We start from the raw sequence: 22104 nt of genomic DNA on the forward strand, positions 1-22104 counted from the left end.
CTCCATGGAAACATAAAGATAAAAGAAATATTTTTAAAAGAGTTTAGTACAAAATGCAGAAGTGAGTATATATGAAAGTTTGTTATTAGTATTAATGTTATAGAAATTTCTGGCACTTATGTGAAGTATTAAATATTTTATGAACGTCTTGTGCACATTATCTCATTGTTCCTGGTCAGAAGTCTCATGCCCAGTACTTCATTGGTTTTCAGTCATCTCCATTTTATGGAAGAGTAAGAGTAAGTTGTGACTTGAGGAGTGAATTAGCTTCCTTTCTATACCCTCATTTTACTTTCCACCAGATTTGCTGAAAGTTGCAATAATTCTATAGAATGTGCACCCAAGTCAGATTTCACTTAGTAAAACCATTCAATATTAAGATGAATAGACAACCAAACAAAAATCTTTGAAGAAACCTAGAAAGCAATAGTGGTCGCCAATGTGGGGGATGCTCTTTTACTCAGAGTAGAATCTTATGATTTGGGGAAAATTAGAAGATTCCTTGGAAACTTTCTGAATTTCTTTTCACTGTGAAGAAAACGTGGTCAATCTTGTGATGGATAATTTTCACATTTGCCACTGCATTAAGTAATTGTTACAATATCAGTGATTGAATTATCTTGAAGAGATCCTATTATACTTATAACATATGTAGAAATTTAAATAATTAGTAACTTTTAGAGATTGTTTAAAATTCTATTTTCAAGTCTTTTAGTGAAGGAAATTTTTAATATGGGTCTTTGTAGAAAATTATTTTCCCTTATTACTTCTAAGGAGCCATATTTGCATATTTAAGGTTCTTTCCAAACAAGACTGAGTCCTTCAGAACCCAATGAGCAGAATTCTAGGAAGATGATGATGAAAGTGGTACAGGTTTTTAATCCCTCTGAATCCTGATATAAAAACTTTCTGAGTAATTAGATAACAAAAACAAAATCCCATGATAACATTTACAACAAAGCCAGGTGGAAGGTTTCCCACACATTCCAGTACAAGTGGGCGAGGACAACCATCAGGAGTCACAGGAACCACGTGGTGGTGATGGGGGTGTAGGGAAGCTTTGGGATGACTGATGGATCTGAGAACAGAAAAGCCCCAAAGACCCAACTGCCATTCAGGAGGCCAACATGTGAATAGCATCTGAAACTGGGCAAGCTTTTACCCTCCCCAGGGAAGGATAAATATTTAGGACTGAAAGGCCCAGAGAAATCTGAGATCCTGTGGACTTTAAAAACCTAACTCTAGAACAAGTCCTCAAACTGAAGAGAAACTGCCAGGAATGACATAAAAAATGAGAAGAACAGGACAACAGAGGAAGACAAACAAGGCCTAGACAAAAGTAGGGAGGGGAACATAGCCAGGAAATCCCAGAATGTGAGCTACCAAATTTTTGAAAACTGTCCACATTCAAATGAAGAGTGAGCTATGTGAAGTAAGAAATGATCATCTGAGCCATGCCTTCTCCAAAAGGTTCAGAATAATCAATTCAAATAAAAATAAGTAAGAGAAAAGTATTGAGGTATAATGCCATACAAAGTTATAAGAATAAAATGTAAGGAGCACAATGGCATCCCTACAGACAGTGAACAATGGCAAAAGTACTTGTACTTAGAACATACCATAAGTGCAACATCCTTATTTAATAATGAATTGTGATGTTTTGTGCTATTTTTTGGTTGTAAGTCAAGAAAATGGGCTCAAAAAATTTTCTTCCAAAGAGTATGAAAATATGCTGGCGTAGATTTTATTCAGGTTTATTTTACAGATGTATCTTGCAGTTTGTGTTACTTGAAAATAGCTCATAGATATTGTTAGATTGTTTCTTATCCATGTTGTATTAATAATATTTTATAGATCCTCAAAGTAACTAGTCCTAAGATACAATCCTACATGTCTGTGCTCACTTTGCTCTCATAAACAATGACATGACAGCCTTTCTCTAATTATTAGGTAAGGAAAATTCCATGCTTCGGAGACATTCTCTTAATCCCCAGCTCACAATGGGTGATGGAACTCACCTGAATGCAGTAATCTCTGAAGAAGAAAAACGGCAAAACTCTAAGTGAGAATTGGTATTCTTGAAGAAGGAATTTCATTCATTTCTTGATATTTTGAGATCATTAAGGGAAGTAAATGAAAAACTAGATTAGCCATGCCTCCCACATGGAAAGAATAACTTCAAAATTTCAGATACTAAAGCCTGTCTCTGATTTAAGAAAAGTCTATCTTCTCTCAGAAAATGACACTTGACCAAATCTTCTTTTCTCATTCTAAGCTTTAAACTGCTGCTGTTCTTTCTAAGCTGGCTTCCTCTGTGACAGCTGGAAAGAGAACAAATTCGCCACACTTTGGGCACTGCAGTTTATAAGCACGGTAATAAATGTACATTAAAGAGCACTTTTTTCTAAGTAAAATCATTAAAAAGACAGGGTGTGTTGCCATTTTTAAACCAAGGTTTCTGGTAAGGAGACCTGTCTCTTGGAAAGAATCTGACAGTTTCTGAATGAGGTGATGCTATGTACACTTTTGGAATGGAAAATGGTATTTTCTCTTCCTATTTTTGTGGTGCATACTGAGAGTGCCTTGGTGAAAGTAGGAGACTGAGATGTTGTTTAGCAGAGCACAATTGAGAATACTGGTGTCTCATTGCCCTCAGGGACTTCTTGGTATCTGAAATTTAGAAACATGGGAATTAGCCTTTCAGAGTAATAATTACAGATACATAGAAGAGAAAGAAAAGAAGTCTCTGGAGCTTACAAGGAAGAAACAGCCCCAATGCAGTTGCATTCATATTGTTCTCCTAGCTTTCCCTAAAAATATCAAGGGAAAGAATTTGGTCTAAATTCTCAAATTTATTTTTGTTCCTAAGCTCCAGACACTTCTAGCTACAGTTATTAGATGCCATCATCAGCATCTTGACCACCTATGTGTGGTACAATTTGCATCAATGTTAGTTAGATACTTTGTCTTTCCCTTTATCTATGCCCTTTCCTTGACACTTGGCTGTACCTTCTCATTGTGGATTAAGAGTAATTCCCTATCACTGAGTTTGGTTTCTGGACTTAAGCTAACAGTATGCAACAAAAGTGACAATGTGCCGGTTATAACTGACCAAGACTATTTTTACAAACTATAGGCTATTGCCCAGATCCTACCCCCACCCCACCCCACCCCACTATCTTGAAACTAATCTTGCAGCTGTCTGACTGAAGGGGAAAATAACTGATATACACAGAAAAACAACTCCAGACATCAGCTATTCCAAGTGTCGAGTTTGCTCCCTGCAACTCCCCGCTCCTTGTTCAGGTGGCCTGTTAGTACTTTTCCACTGCCCTTACCCTGACTATAAAACACAACCAATCTCGTCTCCTTTGGAAGTGGGTTCTAGCCTCTCTCCTGCCCTTGAATAAAGTCATCCTTGCTGATTTAACATTGGTTGGTGCATTTTTTTCCCCTTGACATAACTCTAGTTCTCCAGATGACTTGCTTGTTTCTGTTCATCTTCTTTTTCTTTTGCCTTTGCCAAGAGGACATCCCCGGGCTAGTCCATTGTTTTTAGGTGAGGAGGTTTGTGAAGCAGATACCTCAGTCAACCCTCAGGTACATGAACTATCCTAGCCAATATCAGCCTTAATAAGATGAATCCCACAAGTGCATGAGAAATAAATGTTTATTGTTATATGCCACTGGGTTTTGGGTGGGTTGTTACAAAGCAATAGCCAACTGACACATTATCCCTTCTCAAACTTGCCAGTCTTTAGTCAAGATGCCCTCTCTCCCTGGAATGTACCTGCCATAGTTTTTCTCACTCCACATATTTCTGAATAAATGCTACTACCCATCACAACTCAGGATAAATATCACTTCTTCCTGGAAGTTTATCTTATCTCCCAAGAGTGGAATAGATACAACTCATTCTCCTATGACCATATTCACTTCTTTCTATCAGAGTAGTTCAATATAACAGTTAAGGAGTAAGGTCACTGATTAGATGAACTGGGCTTAATACACTTACATAATGATTCAGGGAGCAGATGTGACTCAATCGGTTGACTGCCCACCTCCCATGTGGGAGGTCCTGGGTTCGGTTCCCAGTGTCACCTGAAAAAACAAAAACAAACAATAAGCAAAACAAATGAAAAAAACCAACTCACGAAGCTGATGTGGCTAGGTTGAACACCAGCTTCCCACATATGAGGTCCATAGTTCCTCAAAAAAAAAAATCTTGCCTGTCCTTTGGGGAACAGATGTGGCTCAAGTGGTTGAGCATCTGCTTCCCACACGGGAGGTCCCAGGTTTGGTTCCCAGTGCCTTCTAAAAGAAATGAAAGGAAACAAAACAAAACAAAAAAAGATTCAGGTCATAGATATATGATGTTGTGTACTTTCTTATTTTTATAATGGGAATAATGCCTCGCATGACAGTAGAGATTTTGTGAGGTTTGAATGGGATTATATATGTAAAACGTTTAGTACAGTGTCTTGCATATATTAAAACACTCGCTAATTCCTGGATGTAATTATTTTTAAATTATACGTTAATTTCCTGTTTATACCTAGAACTCCAGCTGCCCAGTTTTTTCCGAATCTATAAAGAGAAGCATCTCTAATAACTATTTCATTACCCTAGGAGAGAGTTCATATAGATAAGACATTTTAAGTGTTTGATTTGCTTCCTTTCTTTTACCAGTTTTTGAAGTAATTATAGAGTTCACTAGCATTTCTCTGCAAAAATGACCAAAGAGACTTTTTTTTTCTTATTGTAGTTTCATTTTTTAAATCAACAATTGGAGAGCATTGATGTCTTTCAGGCGCAGTTATTATTCTTATTGGTCTTCAAATTCCCCATCTTTGGCCATATAAGTTTCTTTAAATTAAGTGGTAAGTTTTTTGCCATGACCCCAGTAGTCTTTGATGATTTCCTTGATTTCTGTTTTAACAAGGTGTTCCAGACTCAATTTGTACACATTCTTTGCCAGACCTTTAATTAGCTGTTTTCTCTAAAGTGGTCCAATTCCTTTTAATTGGAACGCATAATCTAGGTGCTAAGAGATTTTCTAATCTTACCAATAATTTGTTGACAATGAATTCTGGGCCTTTTCAATGGACATAGCTAGTAACATTTTTTTTTTTTTAAGTGTTAGAACAAGTCATTAAAGAGGGCAAATATTTCAATGAGGATGAGACAAAGATAGCAAGGGGGAAGAAATCCAAACTGGGTTTTTGGAAACTGAACGATCTAACTTTGGGATTGGAATAAAATTCAGATAGCATCCTTAGAGGTCCCAGAAATCTCCAAAGTGGCCTCAAGTTTCATTCTATTCTTTCAATTAATTTTTTGAAACTTTTTAAACTAAATATTGAAAAACATTGTCAAAATATTACAACTAACCAAAGTATTTTCCCCAACCCACCCTATTATTATTATTACCTTTATATCATTTATATATGAACATACATAAACAATAAGTGTGTAGTAAAAGTTGTGAATGTACAAAGAAAGCATGCATAACATCATACAGGGGAGCCATAAATCAACTCTCCACCAATATCTTGCATTGTCTTGAGAATTTTGTTACAAATTATGAAAGAATATTGTCAAAATCTTACTACTAATTATAGTCCTTATCTTACATTTGGTGTGTTTTTCCCCCAACCCACCCTATTATTTTTTTTAAATATATTTTTTATGACAGAAGTTGTAAACTTATAAAACAATCATGCACATATGCAGAATTCCCAAACAACACCCTTCCATCAACACACCACACCGTGGTTGAACATTTGTTACAGATAAGATAATATCATCTGATTGTTACCACATCCATAGTGTACATTTGGACCGCAATTTCCATACTGCCCCATTACCAACACAGTACATCTTTGGCATAGATGCAAGAATATTATATTATTACTACTAACCACAGTCAGTAGGTCACTCCAGTTGTATTTTTCCCATGCTTCTCCACATTCCCACCACCCTGCAGTAATGATGTACATTTGCCATAGCTCACAAGGGATACTCCTGTATCTGAAACTTCAACCACTATTCTCATCCATCTCTTCATTTACTGTGCTATTCAGTTCCTAGATGATTCTCTAGCATTCTGTCAGTTGGCATTTACATACCTACACTACCATTTTCAGTCACATCCCCATTTACAAAATAGCTGTTAAGCACTGTTTGTTACCATCCACTCTATACATTTCCACACTTTAACAGTAAAGCTAATTAAAACTTCTACCTACATTAAACATCAGTAGTCCATTTCAGTCCTCCTCTTATCTCCTTTTAGAATCCGCCACCTATCACCAGGTCTTGAAGATATTTTCTTACAATTTCTTCTAGAAGTTTTATGGTTCTTGATTTATTTTTAGGTTTTGATCCATTTTGAGTTAATTTTTGGATAAGGTGTGAGATAGGGGTCCTCTGTCCTTTTAGCTATGGATATCCAGTTCTTTCAGCACCTTTTGTTGAATGGACTGTTCTGCCCAAGCTGTGTGTGTAACAGGCTAGTCAAAAATCACTTGACCATACATGTGAGGGTTTGTTTCTGAACAATCAGTCTGGTTCCATTGGTTTAGGTGTCTGTCTTTATGCCAGTACCATGCTGTTTTTACCACTATAGCTAGGTAATATGATTTAAAATCTGAACATGAGGGTTCACTTTTCCTTTTTATGATGTTTCTAGCTATTCAGGAGCCCTTACCCTTCCAAATAAATTTGATAATCCTATTTTCATTTTTATCAGGATTGCATTGAATCTGTATATTAATTTGACTAAAATTGACATCTTAATGATATTTAGTCTTCCAATCCATGATCATGGAATGTTCTTCCAGCTACTTAGCCCTTTTTAAAATTTCTTTTATAATGAGTTGCTGTTTTCTGAATACAAGTGCTTTCATCATTGGTTAAGTGTATTCCTGACTATTTGAGTTTTATCTGTCACATTTTATTTTCATCATTTTTTGACACTTTTAGTTACTTTTCTTGATGTAATCTTCATTTCTAGACTCTCTTCCAGGCCTCTTTCTCCTGTCTTTTCTTTTTAGGCTCTAGCACATCCTTAGTATTTCCTGAAAATCTGGTCTTTTGCTTAGAAATTCTCTGTTTCTGTTTATCTGTGATTATTCTAATCTCGCCCTCATTTTTGAAAGACAGTCTTGCTGGATATAAGATTCTTGGCTGGAAGTTTTTCTCTTGTAGTATCTTAAATATATCAGGCCACTGTCTTCTTGTCTTCATGGTTTCTGGTGAGAAATCAGCACTTAATCTTATTGGATATCCCTTATGTGTTATGCATTGCTTTTCTCTTGCTGTTCTCAGAATTCTCTCTTTGTCTTTGGCATTTGACATTCTGATTAGTATGTGTCTCAGAGTTGGTCTATTGGGATTTTTTTGAATCAAGGTACATTGTTCTTCTTGGACATGGATATCTATGTCCTGCAATAGTGTTGGAAAATTTTCTACCATTATTTCTTGAAATATTCCTTCTGCCCCTTTTCCCATCTCTTCTTCTGGGACACCCGTGACATGTATGTTTGCACATCTTTTGTTGTCATTTCGTTCTCTGACAACTTGTTCAAAATTTTCCATTCTTTTTCCGTCTGCTCTTTTGTATGTTCACTTTTAGAGGCCATTTCTTCAAGCTTACCAATCCTTTCTTCTTTCTCCTCAAATCTGCTATTATATGATTCCAATGTTTTTTTTAAATTTCATTTATTGCACCTTTCATTCCCATTAGATCTGTTATTTTTCTATGTATGCTTTCAAATTCTTCCTTGTGCTCATCCAGTGTCTTCTTAATATCCTTGATTTCTTTAGCCATCTCATTGAATTTATTAAGGAGATTTGTTTGAACGTCTATGATTAGTTGTCTAAACTCCTTCGTGTCATCCAGAGGCTTACCTTGTTCCTTTAACTGGGAATATCTTCCTGTTTCTTGGTGTGGATTGTAAGTTTTTGTTGGTTTCTTGGCATCTGGCTTACTAGAGTATTTATTCTGGGTGCAATTTTTCTCTTTAGTTTAGAGCTTGCTGCCCTTTCTCCCTTGTTGGTTGTGCAGTAGGAGCCAAGGATATAGTTGGTGCTATAAGCTATGGAGGCTCAAGCTGCCCTCATTGCCCTAGGGACCAATGAAGCTTCTTCCAACTTTGTCCTTTGCAAGGGATAGGACAGAGTTACATTTGTGTGGAATAATCCAGATCATGCAGTCCTAGACTGTAGTTATCCAGAGAGAGTGATGAGGCTTCATGCCCCTTTCTCCCCTGCCTGGGGTGAGGATGCAGCTGCAGGCATGGGCAGCAATCTATGCAGTGTGGTCCAAGATGACTGTAGTTGCTCTGGTAGACTTCCCATTTTCAGTCTGTGCCAGCCAAAAGTACCTACAGTTACCAGAATAGGCTGGTACAGGGCCTGCCATCCTCCTACCTGCCAGAGGTGACACTGAAGCCTAGTCTAGGGCTGCAGGCTGATCTGGGTGAAAGAAACTGGTTCCTATCATCACTGTATTTTCAGTCAGCCTGGCTTCCCCTCATGCTGGGGGTGGAGTCAAAGTGGCGGCTACCTGCCTCTTTCTGACTTGGACAGTTTCATGCCCTAGCTGTTCCCAGGGTAGACCCCAGCCAGCCAAGTCTACCAATCAGCAGACGAAATTGGTGGCCAACTGTCTTCTCCTTCATCTGTTTTTAGGAAATGGAGCTTCCAATTCCAGCCACAGAATAGCTCCTGGGGCAGCTTATGCTACTAAAATAGGATAATCACCATCCTCCATGGCTTGCCTGGTAATTTCCCGGAGAGGCTCTTGCTGGTCCTCCCAGCTTTCTCCCTGCTTGAGGTGGGTCTGGGGCCTAGACGGGAGCTACATTCTGATTTTAATGGAAAGAAACCATTCCCCACCAGCCCTGTGATTTTCAGTCTGTCTCACTTTCCCTTGTGCTAGGCACAGAGTTAAGATGGCAGCTACCAGCTTCTTTCTGTCTTGGACAGGCTCAAAATTTAGATGTTCTAGAATTATGCTTTAGCCTGCTGAATTTACACATCATTAGCTGAAGTTGGTGCCCAACTGTCTCTTCCTCCACCATTTTTGGGAAATGGAACTTTCACTTCCAGTCATGGAACAGTTCCTGAGATGGCTTGTGCCTCCAGTGGAGGATGGGCACCAGCCTCTGGGGCATGGAGCACTCTCCTTATGAGTCTTCTCTGCAGATGGGTAGGCTCTTCCTTCCATTTCCTCAAGGATGTTGCAGGATGCTCTTCTGACCTCCTGGAGCCAGGAGTCCAAACTGGTGCTTCAGCTAGCTCCGGATAGATCTGGGTGTTTACTAACTGCCCTGAGTCAGAAGCTGACTCTAGGAGGTCCTTACTCCACTTACATCTTAGTGGGTGTTCAGAGCTAATAAGTTTTTAAATGATACATCAAATACGAATTTTAAAACTGTCATAAGTATATCCTGTAGTATTTACTTGTATTCCAAGTTCACCAGAGTATCTACAAATTTTCTCATCTATTCCAATTGCAATCTTCCAGACTCTTCAAGTGAAGTCTTTTTTTAACTTAAAGTTCCTTGTTCAGTTATTTAGAAAAGATGAGGTACGTAAGTTCAGGTTGGTGTGACTTCTGGAATAAAGTTGAGAGAAATTGCTTCTAGAAATCCAATCAATTAAAAAAGTCACCTTGTCTAAACAGTATCATGCCCTTGGTTAATTTGTCTCTCAATCTCTTTCCCATTTGAAAGTCTTTGAATAGTCAACTTTATTTTCATGGATTGCTTTCATTCTAAGAATGAAAGACTAATATTTATCCTTTTTTAAGGTTTATTTTGCCACCACTCCTTTTGTTTTAATTTCCTTGGCAGCTCAATTTTACTTCCCCAGGATCTCTACCAAATGGATTTTCCACAGTATACATGATTTGCCTTTAATCTCTTCTCTAAATGATATGTGTTTTACTTGATCAATTCCAAAAAAATATGTCCCTGTGTATCAACCCCATGTGTATCAACCAAAAGGCAGCTTCAGACTTGAGCACTCTGATTGGTGGTAAGTGAGACTAGCAATTTCAAATAGGAAGGAAAACCTTTGTAGCTACAAGGCTGTCATCCTTAATTGTTTGTGAGCTATATAACACTGCCACTTTTTGGATGGGATTTACTAGATTTTCAATCCTATTTCTTTGTTCCTATGGAGAAAATGATTGTCATGTTTATTTGCTTATTTTAGAAATTGAACCCAGTTTAAGTTTTATTTGGGGACTTAATTGGGTGAGGATTGACTTGTAAAAAGCCTCTGGAGTTAAAGACAGTCTCAGACTACTGATAAATTAGAGTCCTTGGACCCAAATTATATTTTAAAAGTTATAATTCCTGGAGCATAACCCATAGGACAATAATCTTTGTTATTTTTCAACTATGAGAATTTTACTCATTGCTTAAGTTAAACCCTTGGCTGAAATTTTGCGTACATTATTTCTTTGATAAATTGTAAGTAAAGCATGATTAGGAAAAACACCAAAGAAAATAGCCATCATTAGATCAGTCTAATTGAACACCCTACTATTGGTGGTGGTATATATTTGGCTTTGAGAGGAATATAAAGACATATTAAAGAGCATTAAAGAGAACAGAGTCCAGAGGGAGAGTGGATATCTGATCATTAATCATCATAATTCAAGGCAAATGTAATGTTAATGGCATTGGAAGGACATAAACTAAATATTAGGAGAATTCAGAAATGGGTACAGTTACTTCAAATGGGGAAGTCAGAGTGTTCTTCAAAAATGAATATTCTTCAATCACCAATTTTTAAAGTATTTTATTAAAGCCAAGATTGGTAACTTGAGAAGTTAAACAATATTTAAAGCACAATGTTTATAAGCACAGTCAAGCCGAAATGATAATTCTGATGTGAAGTTGCATGATGAATGAACCTAGGTATATTGTTCAACAATTATGATTCTTTCTAACAATCTCAAGAATTATGAGGTTTAAAGGAAATGACAGATATGAAGCTCATAGCACAATATAAGCTCTCAAGAAATGACATCTCCTGTTGTTGTTATGATCATTATTTCCTGGCATGAATTGAAAAGTTCCAAGATTGAATATTGTGGAAAAACAGCAAAATCATGAATTGGTTTTGTGACACTTATTTTGGTGAAACTTGAGAATGTACCCCCCACCACTATGAGTGTTATTTTACTGATGACTTTGAAAGCAATATAGTAGTAAATTTACCAGAGTGATAAATATATATAGGCAATATATATTTATATCTATAAAAAAGAAATATCAGATATATTTCTTTTTTACCCCCTTAAACTACATTCTTTCTTACATCATGGATGTCCAAGATTGTCAGAATAATGCAAAGGCGGCTCCCGGTACTATAAATTAACAGAGGGATATAGCAGTATTTTCATGAGTCACTAAGCTATTTTCATATTCATTACATGATTGGCCTAGTTCAATCTGATTTCTCCTTTCTAGAGTTTGAAATATTAGCTACATTCATTTTCCATTCCCTCCCTGAAGAAGCATCAATTATTTGAAAGTTTTCCAAAGATTCCTTGCATATCATCATTTCTGTCATCAGGCAGCTGGTCCAGAACATTAACTTTAGATGTTTCTGTCATGGGCATGATTTAGCACTTAAAATATTGGAAAAGACCGAATTATGGTATTGAAGAGATTCTATTATGTCAAAATTCTCTAACAAAGTGAGCATGGAAGAGAGAACCACATGCTCAGAGGTAGAATTCAACAAAGTGAAAAGAACCACTTTAAACACCAGAAAAACTGTCTTAGATAATAACCATCATTCATCCAGAGTTTACTAGATGCAAGGTACAGTGTTAAATTCTTTATGTGTTAGCTCATTTAAATATGTTTAACTATTACTGATTGAAACACCACATTGATTTCTTATCTGCAGCCTCCTCTAAGCTAAACAAAATAAAAGATTTTTAACTGTGTTAGCACATTCATCACCTCAGATTCCCTGAATCCCTAATATATGTGAGACACTGTATGAGCACGTGATGTGTGCAGAAGGACACTGTTTTCTGCACTCCAAATTAGAAGAGCTGATGCATTTAATATTTAAAATCAGACATGTTTTTGTAATATGGATTATATTCAGACCATAAAACATGAACCTAGTTTTCCTAATTCTCATTTATGTAGAGATTTACATTATGCTATTCATATTAAAAATTCACCACTACTTTAGGATGAGCAGGGATTATTACAATGAAGGAATGGAAGGTACTAGACAAAATATGTGATGGTCAAATTCCTTTTGATATTAATTGATAGTGCCAAGAAAAGTAGTTTGTTCCTTATGTCTTGTCTGGTAGTCTTAAGTAGTGCACAGCCTTCCATAGAAAGAATGTTTTCCAAAAAATCCCAAATGGTGGTTTACTTTTCCTTTTCTTATCACTTAGCTTTCATCTAAATATTTGGAATAGTTCCCCATTGCCTTTGCCAAATGTTCTCCAATTTATCTCCATGCAGCTTCTGGCAGACTGAGTTCCTCACCAAGATTCTTGGTTGGTGGAGAGATCCTTTTTCCATTAATCTAGCTATAAGGATGACTGACAGTCAGAATATCCATATCAGCACTTCTATGTTAGGTTATGTGACTTTGTTAGCACCCCTCTGTTTCTTCCCTGGAATTACAAGGACTGACTAACAAATCAAGAGTTTTATCAACTTAGCCCTGACTGCAGGTCTTAAAGAGGATTGTCATGAAGTCCAGCTATGGATTTAGACTTAAAGTAAGGGTAGGGTCTGTAGCTCAAGGACATTGGATTTTAGACCAGCTGCCCTAATAACCCACATGGAGTAGAAGTACCTCAGGTAGCAGGGGTTAGGCCTATGGAACCTATAAGGCAGTTCCTACAGCTGAGTGGAACAGAAAGAATAGAGTGTGCAAACCACAGAAGGACAAGAAAGGCCAGATGATGATTTCAATCTGGATATCCAATTCCTGTTGTAAGGGATTCATTATTTTCCAAACAATTCATCCAAAGGTTCTGAGCATCTAGTCTCTGATTAGGCAGGCTTCTATGGAGGTAGATTTGTACTTTCATTTAAAAAAAAAAAATACAGGTAATTCTTGTTTTGCACAATCCTAATATGCAATCATTTTTATTACAACAGATTAGTTAATAGCAACAACACAATTCTAATTTCAGTTACACAGTATATTAACTGAATAATTGTAAAATGAACAAATTTCGCTGATAGGTCTCTCTAGTGTATAAATCACTACATAAATAACAGTTGTGCATTATGATCAGTGACCAATCACATCACTGCTTTCAAATTGTTAGTGATTGTTCATTGCCCATTTTATTTAGTTCACACACACAAAGCAAAATGTGCAGTTGTGTTGCCTCCTTATCTCTCAGTGATAAATTCACATAACATTTTCATAAAAATGGGTAACTAAGAAAGAATTGGCCAACAGAGATGAAAGTGCAGCAAAGAAATAAAAACTTATTGCTCAAAACAAAATTCAGATAGAATGCTAATGGTATTCTAGAAGAAATAGCTGATCTTGGGGGTGTTGAACTGCTACCATTCTAGAGACTCTAGATATACAACCCAAGGAACTTAATGACGGTGAAATTATTGGCCTAATTAGGGAAGCGGTTGCAATGAAAATGATAAAGTTGTCCCAGAGGAAATGATGATGGCAAAAACAAACTGAAACAAAAATAACCTCACTCTAAGAGAAAACTTGGAGATACTTCAATGCACTGAAACACAAAAGAAATAAAATGTTGGAAAGTGATACAAACTTAAAGAGGTATAAAAAAATTCTCACCCCATTTTCTAAGTTATACACTGAGAAGTTATAACAAGAATTGTTTAACTTACTCTTGATCAGTTTTTAAAATTTAATTATTTAGTTTGAAATAATTATCGATCCACATGCAGGTGTAAGAAATAATAAGGGGGATCTCTTTACTCAGTTTTCACCAATGGTAATACCTTGCAAAACAATAATAAAATATAGCAACCAATATATTGATATTAATATAATCAAGGTGCAGACATTTTAATCACCATTATAGCCAAACCCACTTCCCTACTGTCCCCACCCCTTCCTCAACTCTTAGCAATAACTAATCTGTTCTACATTCCTATAATCTTGTCATTTCAAGAATGTTATGTAATGGAATCACATGGCATGTAGTCATTTGGAATTAACTTTATAGCTATCTGGAGATTCATACAGGTTACTGTGTGTATTGATAGATTGTTCCTTTGTATTGGTGAGTAGTATTTTATGGCATGAATTGCCCAGTTTATTTAACTATTCACCCACTGAAGGACATCTGGGTTATTTCCACTTTGGGACTGTTACGAATAAAGCTGCTATAAACATTTGTGTATACATGTTTTGTGTAACCATGAGTCTTCATTTCCCTGTGATAAATTCCTAAGTATGCAATTGCTGGGTCATATTGTAGACATATGTTACATTATTTAAAGAAACTACCAAACTTTTCTGAAATGTCTTTGCCATTTTATATTCCAACCAGCTATGTATGAGTAATCCAGCATTCTCTGTTCTAGGTTTATTCTCCCAATCCATGAACATAAAATAGCATTCCATTTATTTAAGATTAATTTGATTTCTTTTATCAACATTTTGTAGTTTCAGAACACAGAACTTGTGCATGTTTTGTTGGATTTGATCCTAAATCTTCCTCTCTTTTTTTTTGAGCAATTACAAATGCTATTTTGTTTTTAATTTTATGATCCTTATGTTCATTGTAGTATAAAGAAATGCAGTGATTTTTAATGTTTATTATTTAAACTGTGATCTTGCTGAATTAGCTTATTATTTTATGATTTTTTATAAATTCTTTGAGATTTTCTATATAGACAATCATATCATCTGCAAATAGGGACAGGTTTATTTCTTCCTTCCCCATCTTTTTTATTTCCTTTTCTTGCCTTATTACACTAGCTAGAATTTCTAGCCCTATTTTGTTTCTTTTATTCAAAGACCTTAAGCTAATATTTATGAAAACACATTCTTTTGCAGCTATTCCTAGCAAGTACTTGGGGAAAAAAAACTTTATTTTCCATTTTTTTTCACTTTTACTTGATCTTCCTATTTTCAAAATGGTGACTTGGAGAGCCTTTTTGTTACCCAGAAACTGGTGAGGCCCAACAGCATGCAGGTTTTTATCCAGTTCCAGGAGAATGGAAACACCAGTGGGAAGAGTTATGTTGCTAATGTCTTCATCTGAAATACACTACAGATGTTTCAGGAGTGCCCTACTGCTATTTCCATAAGCAGATATCAGAGTGGTTTTCTACTTAATACATCAAGAGCAATCTTTTCATTCTAATAAGGAAGGAGTCTTTCTAGAACACTCTTAATCCTTTCAGATCCTGGGAGTTGGACCACAGGCTTGTCACATACTTTATACTTCTGGTCATTGTAGATTTCTTGGTAGTAAGGGTGAGACTAATCAATAGGAGGGAGAATCACATTGCAGCTTCCTCTCCAGAGCCACACTTTTCTTCACCATGATTCAAAGCTATTTTCTCCCTATTGAGACCAATCAAGACTCCATAGTGAGGCTCATTCAAACACGAGGGGTTTTCCACAGGAACCCATTCCTGACTGGGCTCTTCCAGGATCAGCTAGGCTGTGTGGATGGACTGATTTAGGATAAATGGGAACCCAACATCAAGTTCAAGGTTTAGTGCTATCAGTTGCTTCCAACATTTCTGAGCTTCCTCTATTCCTTTATTGTTGTGTTTCTGACTCACCCAGCTACAAAAATGGTTCTCCTTACTTATAAGTTTATACTTGGACATACTGATGGCTGAGCTTCCCTGGTATTTTTAAGTGGGCCAATGTCAATGATAGCAATACATCTGCAAAGAGGCCACCAGTAGCAGCAGCAGCAGCAGCAGCAGCAGCAGCTTCCTGGGGTCTTGGGTCAGGTAGTTCCTCCTAGGACCCATCTCTAGTTCTATTTTAAATAACAGTCATATTCCCAAGGAGAATGAAGTGTTTCTCATTTTCTATTTTGTAGAAGAATTGGTGCTAACTTTCCTTTAAATATTTGGCAGAATTCTCCTGTGAAATCCTACCAACCCACCTCAGCCTAGAAATTTCTTTTTTAGGGAGTTTTAAATTAAATATTAAATATCCTCAATAGCTACAGGTTTTCTAAAGCTATCTATTTCATATTAGATGAGTTATGATAGTGTGCATTTTTTGAGGAATGGGTTCACTTCATCTAAGTTCCTAAATTTATGTTTAGAATTGTTCACAGTATTCCATTATTATCCCTAGATGTCTGCCATGTCTGGTGATAACCTCTAATATTGTAATTTGCATCTTCTCTCTTTTTTTCTTTTTCAGTCTTGCTAGAGATTTCCCAATTTTACTGATCTTTTCAAAGAACTAGCAATTTGTCTTATTGTTTCTATTTTTTGTTTTGATTTATTTCTGCTTTTATATTTATTATCTCCTTCCTTCTGCTTGCTTTGTTTCCTTTTCTCCATTTTTCTGGGCTCTTGAGGTGGGAGTTTAAATAATTGATTTCAGACTTTTTCACTTGTCTAATATAAATATTTAGTGCTATAAATTTCTTTCTCATCACCAATTTAGCTTTGTCCCATAGGTTTTGATGTGTTCTATTTTAATTTTCCATGAATTCAATACATTTTTAAAATTTCCCTTGAAACTTACCCTTTGGCCCATGGATTATTCAGAAATGTGCTATTTATTATCCAAGTGTTTAGAGGTTTTCCTGGTTTCTTTCTGTTACTGACTTTAAGTTTGATTCCATTGTGCTTAGAGAACACACTAAATGATTCCAATTCTTTTTAGTATTGGAGGTTGATTTTTTTCCTAATATAATATCTAAGTATATTTTCTTGGGAACTTGGAAATAATGTGTTTTGAGCTCTTATTGGAGTGTTCTTTAAGCATCTGTGGATTCTGTGGTTGATGGTGTTGTTGAGTACTTATTTACTGATATTCTGTTTGGTTTTCCTATCAATTGTTAAATGAGCATTGCTGAAGTCTCCATATATAATTGTGAATTTTTCCATTTCTCTTATCAAGTCTACCATTTTTTTCATCCCATATTTTGGATCTCTGTCACCTCCCATTACATTCCTGTACTTTCCTTGCTTAAAGCATAATTGTCTTTATTTCCTCCACACACATTTAAAACTACATGAAAGTGTTATAAATTTTGCTTTTACAGTCAAACATAATTTAGAAAACTCAAGAAGACAAAGAAAGCCTATTTTGTTTATCCACATTTTTGCTGCTGTGTTCTCTCAGTTGATTTTCCAGGTTTCCTTCTTTTATAGTTTCCTCTCTGTTCAGAGAAGTTCCTATAGTCAATATTTTAGGACAGGCCTACTGTGACAAATCATCCAAGTTTTCCATCATCATCTGAGAATGTTTTAATTTCCTCTTCAATCCTGAAGGATATTTTTGCTGGGTATACAATGCTGGGTTGATAGTTCTTTTCTTTTAGCATTTAAAAAATGTGCTACTTTCTTCTGGCCTCTAATGAGAAATGCCATCTTTTTTAAATCTTTAAATTTTTATTTTTTTATTTTTTTTAATCGAAGAATGGATGATTTCTTTATTTACCCAATAGTTTTTTTAAAATTATTTATTTATTTTTAAAAATTACATTCAAAAAATATGAGGTCCCATTCAACCCCACCGCCCCCACCCCCCACTCCCCCCACAGCAACACTCTCTCCCATCATCGTGACACATCCATTGCACCTGGTTAAATTTTTATTTTTTTGACAGAAAATCACTTGATTCTAAATTAGTTCACAGATAATAACATCACATCAACTGGGTTAAGGAGTGCACACAAGCACTGGCCAGTCCCCAAATCTGTACCACTTCATTGGACTTCTATACCATAAGAGAACCCTTTTCCATTTTGATTCTGAAGCGAGGCAGCTATTACTGGTAGAGGAGAGGTTTAGCTGTTGCTTTTACATTTTATAATTTCGCTATCACTTACAGTTTTACATTAAATTAGCTTGGTCATTAGAGCAGATTTTTCATTTCTTTATTTTCAACTTCTTGATTAGGCTAAGCCATTAGCAAATCTGCACTCACTGACCCTCTCACAAAGCTTAAGGTCACCCTGATTCTGGGCACACTCCAAAAACTGTGTCATTTCATAATGGTAAGTGCAAAACTGCTGCTGCTGCTATGCTGGCTGGACTCCCTCAGACTCCTGCTAAGTGATGTCAGACCTTGACATCACTCAGCATTACCTGAGGGCTTGGCATTACTCCCTCCAATGAAGCTGCCAGTGATGGCATGGCCCAGTATGTGCCCAACAGCAGAGCCCATAGCCACATTAGCTGCAGTGGTTGCATCAGACTCAGCTGCCGAGGTGCAGTAGCAGGTGAGCCAAGTGCAGATCGAGGGACTGTTGCTGGCAGCTGAACTGCTGGTGCTGGCCTGGAAGCACCTCCCTTTTGAGGTGCCCAGCTGGTTGGAAGGACCATGTGTGAAGTACAGCTCCAGCTTCCACATGGCATGACAACTATGCAGACCTTGGTTTTTTAGAAGGGGGAGGCCAGAAGCTGTCATTTTAATTGTTTTCCTTTATAGATTAGGTATCATTTCTCCCTCAAAGCTTTCAAATAGTTTTGTCTTTAAGAAATTTGACTATCATATGTCTTGGTTTAACTTTATTTGAGTTTATTGCGTGGAAAGTTTACTCATCTTCTTGAATCTGGTTTATATTTATGTTTTATTCCAAATTCTGGAATTTATAGCAATTATTATATTTGTGTACTTTTTCCCCTTTCTTTTCAAGATGCTTAGGACACAATATTAATCCTTTGTTGTACTCCCACAAGTTACTGAGGCTCAGGACATTTTCTTGCGTTAGTGTAGTTTTTCTCTGTTGGTAAATTGGATTGTTGGTATTATTCTATCTTCAAGCCCACTGATTTTTTTCTCTTTCACCTCCATTCTGCTTTTAAACACAACCATTACCCATTAATTTTCTTTAAAATTCTAGTTATTGTGCTTTTCAGTTCTAAAATATCCATTGGTTCTTCCTTATGTCTTCTACAGATTTACTAATACTTTTTATTTCTTTTCTGTGACTTTGTAATTTTTCTTTTGTCTCAAGCATGTTCCCAATTGCTTGTTGAAGCATTTTTGTCATTGCTGCTTTAAAATCTTTGTCAGGTAATTCTAACATTTCTGTCATCTTGATGTTACCCATCTATTAATTTTTTTTTTTCATTCAGTTTGGCATCTTTCTTGTTCTTTGTATGATTATTGATTTTCAGTTGAAACCTGGGCATTTTGGATAGTTTGTCATGAGTGTCTGGATCTTACTTAAATTATCTGGTTTGGCTGGATCTGTTTGACTCTGCTCCAACTAAGGAAGTAAGTGAGGGTGATGCCTTGTTACTGACATGTGAAGTTCAGGTTCCTTACTAAGCTGCCATTGACACTTGAGTTGAGAGGTGTTCCTCATTACTCCTGGATGAGAGTGAATGTTCTAAATTTCAACCAGTCCTCCTCTTAAGTTACCTCAGTGCTGAGGAAGGAAGAAGGGCACCTTTTTCTGCTGGGTCAGGATGAATGTCAAAGATAATTGGCCTTCACAGACTCAACCCTAACTGGGGTTTTTGGGCACATTCTAGGCTCCCCTCTTGGCCTCTAATTGCATAGGTGGGAACAGGTCACACATTTTTCTGTAGTGTTTACTGGAGAAGGCTCTTATTATTGAAAATCTTTCTGTCTTGCTAGATTTCACCTTTTCTGTTCTTTTAGCTAGAAACCACATGCATTTATTAGGTACTTTTTTGTCTACCCATTGGTAATTCCACATTGCTGGCTTCTTCAGCTCCAAGTTTGGGATATATAAGGCAATTGTAAAAACCAGGGAACCTACCATCATGTTTTTCTTGGGTCCTGAGGCACCTGATTGGGCTGCTTTCTTTCCTCTTGAAGTTTATTACAAAGACATAAAATACTTTGGGTCTCAATATTCTAATGTTTTAAATTACAGTGTACTAAACCAATATTAGTTTTATTACTCTTAATAAATTCCCCTATACATTTACGCATGAAAGCAAGCAAGTTTTTACTGTTTCCACAAAAGGTTTTAAAGGGTACAAGACAATTATAATTTTATCCCTTATTTATGGAAGATTGCCTTGTACAGATTCAGCTCATAGTCATTTTTTACATTCTTGCATTGGCAAGTGAATGGCCTCTATTTTACTACTTTGATTTGTACTTTGATTTTCTTTCTTCTTTCTCTTTCTATAAACATGTATTATGTACCAGAGGTTCTATGATGCACTGGAGATATGGAAAGGACTAAAATGCATTTTTACTTCTTAGAATTTATGGCCAAATGGTAGACATAGACCCCTTTCAATAAAAAAATATATATATTGAAAATTCTTGGTCAATTAAAATTTTTTTCTGCAATATTACTTAAATACACAAGAATATAAACTATGATGCAAACTACAACTGTTTTTATGACTTATGAGCAATACAACAAAACATTATCCAAATTAATTCAATGCAGTTTCAGAAAGACATACAAGCCCAAAAGAGGTTTAAGGAAAAAATTAATAGCAATATTAATGGCATTAATTGAGCATTTATCATATTCCCTACACACATTATCTTCTTCAGCTCTCCTAACTGAGACAGGTGACATTATTAACCCCTTTTTCAGATGAGGAAACAGTTCAGTTTGGATATGGATCATACTCCATAAATGTAGAGCATCTTTTAAAATAAAAGTGTTCCTCTACATTCTTTCTGGGTTTGGAGGAAAGTCAACAGTATTTTTGGTGTCAATAAACATTTAGGATTTATTTTCTAAATACTCATGCTTATATGCATAATTTTGAAATCCAGTAATTGACTCTGGTCTGTCTTGCATCTGTCTTATAATCCCCAACCATATACCCCCCACCTCCATCCTAGGTCTTAAAACCTTCCAATTCTCTTCCACCTCCACCCCTTTCAAAGAATAAAGACACTTTTTCAACTGGATTCAATGTGTTGCCTCTCTAAAATGTATGATTTGTAAACCTTGCTTCACATTATAGAATGAATGGATTATTCCCTTTGTAAAACAATTTGAAATATTTGAAGGAACCACATATATCTTAAATCTATCATTTAATATGCCATATTATGTACACCTCCATAATCCCCTTCTGCCAGCCCAGTCTCCTTGTTTTTGTTTTAGATTTTGGAATCAATTATAAATACACCATGCATTCTCCTGTCTTTGAGTCTTTGTTTTCATTATTTACTCTGAAATTTTGTCTCCCATTTTGTCTTTTGCCACCTGTTTCAAATGTCAACTATGTGATGAAGTCTCAAACTAGCAGGTTGAATCTCTATGAATAATGATAATATTCTGTTCCATTATCACCATAAAATTTGTTTTATAGTGCTTGGGGAATATTTGAAGCCAGAAATCATACCTTCCCAAGTTCAAGCACATAGAAGTAGCTCAGTAATTATTTGTGGAATTGGACTGAGGAGTATTTTTGAAAGGTACTTGAGATGTTTATCCCAGACTTATTCTTTTTTTTTTTTTATCCCAGACTTATTCTTATCACTCCACTGATAGCTAATCCTCATTTCTTTAGTACTAAATACATTTCAATTGCTGAATAGACTCCAAAAGTGAGTGATAGTATTAAATTTAATTAAAATGTTCACTCTTCTTTAGTAAAGATATATTATTTTCCTTGAAAAAAATGTATTAGCTAAAGTTGACTTATTTTACCTTATTTCTCATAAAATATGATTCTATTAAACTTCTGGAAGAATTGAAAAGTGATACTGTTAAAGTGTAAATTCATCAAGTATTATATTATTTTGCAATATTTAAGTAATCTGTAAACCCTCCTAATTGAAGAAAGCAAATATTTACATGTCTAATTATTGTAGATTCAGGGATTTTTAAGCACCTGTTGAGCTATTAGAGTCACCAGATGTTGAATATTTTTGTAGAATTTAGTCTAGGAAAGAAATGCCTTAGGCATCACTTATTTATTTGCATATTTTTAT

At 35.9% G+C, this 22104-nt stretch overlaps 1 pseudogene; it reads right to left on the reverse strand.

Moving 5' to 3' along the window:
• Positions 1-2612: 2612 nt before the first annotated feature.
• LOC101431072 (bisphosphoglycerate mutase-like) lies at positions 2613-15848 on the reverse strand (annotated as a pseudogene).
• Positions 15849-22104: the final 6256 nt, after the last annotated feature.

The sequence above is a fragment of the Dasypus novemcinctus genome, chromosome 26 (assembly GCF_030445035.2).
Source record: "Dasypus novemcinctus isolate mDasNov1 chromosome 26, mDasNov1.1.hap2, whole genome shotgun sequence".
NCBI lineage: Eukaryota > Metazoa > Chordata > Mammalia > Cingulata > Dasypodidae > Dasypus > Dasypus novemcinctus.